Raw genomic sequence first — 2,540 nt, forward strand, 5'->3', positions numbered from 1 at the left:
CCTCTCCCAGTGGACTTCCTGCAAATCCCCTCCTCCTAAAATCTGCCAGGGAATGCAAAGCTCTTCCAGAAAGAGCTCTATCTCTGGAGCCATTGGGCACCTGTATTCCTCATTTCCTCCTCTTTCCAGCTTCCAAATCCTCTTTGTATTTAATGCCAAAGAGTCGGGGCTCTGAAATCTGACCAGCAGTTTGGCAACTACAAATACCCATAGAACTGTCTGTGCCATGGCTGCTGAAGAATCCTTACATGGTTGGAGGGAGAGGGGGTTAGGGAAAGATAATTTTGCTGTAAATCTGTTTTATTTGGATCCTAGTCCACTGTAGATGCAGGGAAAGTTCCTTCCCCTCTGCTCTCCCTCTTTGCTTTTGGCAATCATGTTCAGTGACCTCAGACCTCTGCTTCTAACCTGCCAACCAAGATGGCTGGGGAGCATTTTCAGGAAATAAGTGAGCTTTGGCCATGGCAGTTTACCCTTTCTTCTTTCTAGAGCCCTACGCGCGCACAGAGAGGGAAAAGGGGGAAGCTCCTCTTGGGAACAACCACCTGGGGGACTTGCCAAAGTGATACCTTTTTTTTTTTTTTTTTCCTTGTTCTTACTGTCTGGACAGATCTCTGAAGTGCAATGATGTCCTTTTTTAGTGTCTCTGCCTCAGTCTGAGTGGTTGTGTCTCTGGTAATGTGGACCAATAGTTAGTGACAGGCAGAAGAAGCAGAAGACTCTCTTGTTTGAGAATCTCTTGGGGACCAAATATATTTAATGGTATCAGACTGAATCTAGGAGAATTTAATGGCGGGGGAGGGAGGGAAATCTTTTCTTTTTTTTTTTTTAATTGACATGTCCAAGGCTCTTGTACTTGCTCTGTAACCAGGGGTTGGGGTTAGTTATTCTGCACCATCAACTAAGAGTATATTAAAAACCCGTTAATCTGCACAGATACATGTAAAAGGCCTTTATATCTCACATAATAAGTAATTAAGAAAAAAATAAAGGTCTTTATCACTGCCTTTCTATTGGGACCGTGGTTATATAGAGATAGTCTTTACTTTTCTACACTGTACACTGGTTGCTGGATTTACCTGTATTCTTAACCATATTGTATATGCTGCATTTAGACTTACCTATGAGCAAAGTAAAAAATATGAAGCTCCATACTGTATGCCTGAAAGCGCTCTAAATGCAGGAGCCTCGCGTCCCAATCGCTGTCACACAAAATTTAAAATCTTTTTTTTATATAATAAAAGTGCCTTAGCATGTGCCTCAGCTGTGTGTCACCACTACAGTCAGTACTGGTTTACTGGTGCTCCACTGATGTTGCCAATAAAGATTATCCATGTGCTGCAGTCTGTGTGTGTGCTTGTGTTGTTGTTCCCTCTTCTCTGAACCCAGTAGGAAAATACACAAGGGGGTAAGAACATAAGATATGCTATGCCAGCAAGTCCATCTAGCCTAGTAGTTCTGCGTCTTGGCAGCAGAGAGTGGATGCTAAGGGGAAGAACGTTTTTTTAAGACATATCCAGAATTACCCATTAGTCTCTGCCTCCACAGCTTCCAGCATTCAGAGACCTAGGATGTCCTTATTTTTGAGGTTGCACCTCTAACTATAATGGTCAGTACCCACCAATGGACCTGTTCTGGAACGATATTGAATTGACCCACATAGTTTGTCCATCATGGCATGCAAATATGGTAACTAACGTATTCCGTGTAGCTCTCGATGCAGCTAGACACCAAACACGCATGAAGTCTGGAGAAATTACCCTGAAAGTTCTTATCTTCCTCTTACAGTGTAGATGGTGCTCCTTTTAAAATTCCAATCTTACCTATTCCTGTGTTGCTCCACTAAATGCCAAAGGGTTAAGTTTAGATAAAAGAAACCTACAGTGGGACACTACCGAAGAGACTGCCTTACATCCTCAACTGAACCTAACTGATGGGCTGCTGTTGCTGAATCAAGAAATATCTCTTGTTCACCACCAGGTGGCAGTTTGAGATCTCTATGTGCTGCTACAAGGAGGTAAGGATCTAATAGGGAAGCAACCAAAGAATGGGTAAAACAAGTAATACTGAGAAAGCAGCTGTACATTTTTATCTGGGCACAAGAGTAGGGCCCAAGAGGGGATTGGAATTGGACTCCTGTCTACACAAGAGCTGACAAAAAGGGAGAGGTAATCCACAGTAGATAAACCCTTGGGGCAGGGGAGTGAGTGCATGACTGAAAGGGAAAGGTGTATGCAGCTGAAAGATCCCCATAAGTTGCTGCAGTAGTGGGCACAATCCCATGCAAGCGATCAGTACCAATTGAAAACTTAATTTCTACATTCACTTATAGATTGCAGGCCTCCCCATTTATAAAGCAAAATGCTATCTACTGCTTGTCTGGTGGGTGGAGAATTCTCTTTGCATTTAAGAATAAGTTGAATGCAGATAGTGAACTTGCATTGGAGCCCTGTATGAAATGATGCAAGTCATGCAGGAAACAGTGAACACGTTGCTGAAGTGTTGAAATGGTTTACTCAAAAAAAAAAAAAAAAAAAAAA

The 2,540-nt window shown here is 42.5% G+C and overlaps 1 protein-coding gene across 1 annotated transcript in view; it reads left to right on the forward strand.

Annotated features, from left to right (window-relative positions):
• Positions 1-1,343, forward strand: part of MYH9 (myosin heavy chain 9) — a 113,072-nt gene extending 111,729 nt beyond the window's left edge. The window contains exon 43 of the mRNA XM_019515299.1: positions 1-1,343. The gene's annotated coding sequence lies outside the window, so the exon portion shown is untranslated.
• The last annotated feature ends 1,197 nt before the right edge of the window (positions 1,344-2,540 follow it).

The sequence above is a fragment of the Gavialis gangeticus genome, unplaced genomic scaffold (genome assembly GCF_001723915.1).
Source record: "Gavialis gangeticus isolate Ggan-Ray unplaced genomic scaffold, GavGan_comp1, whole genome shotgun sequence".
NCBI classification, from domain to species: domain Eukaryota; kingdom Metazoa; phylum Chordata; order Crocodylia; family Gavialidae; genus Gavialis; species Gavialis gangeticus.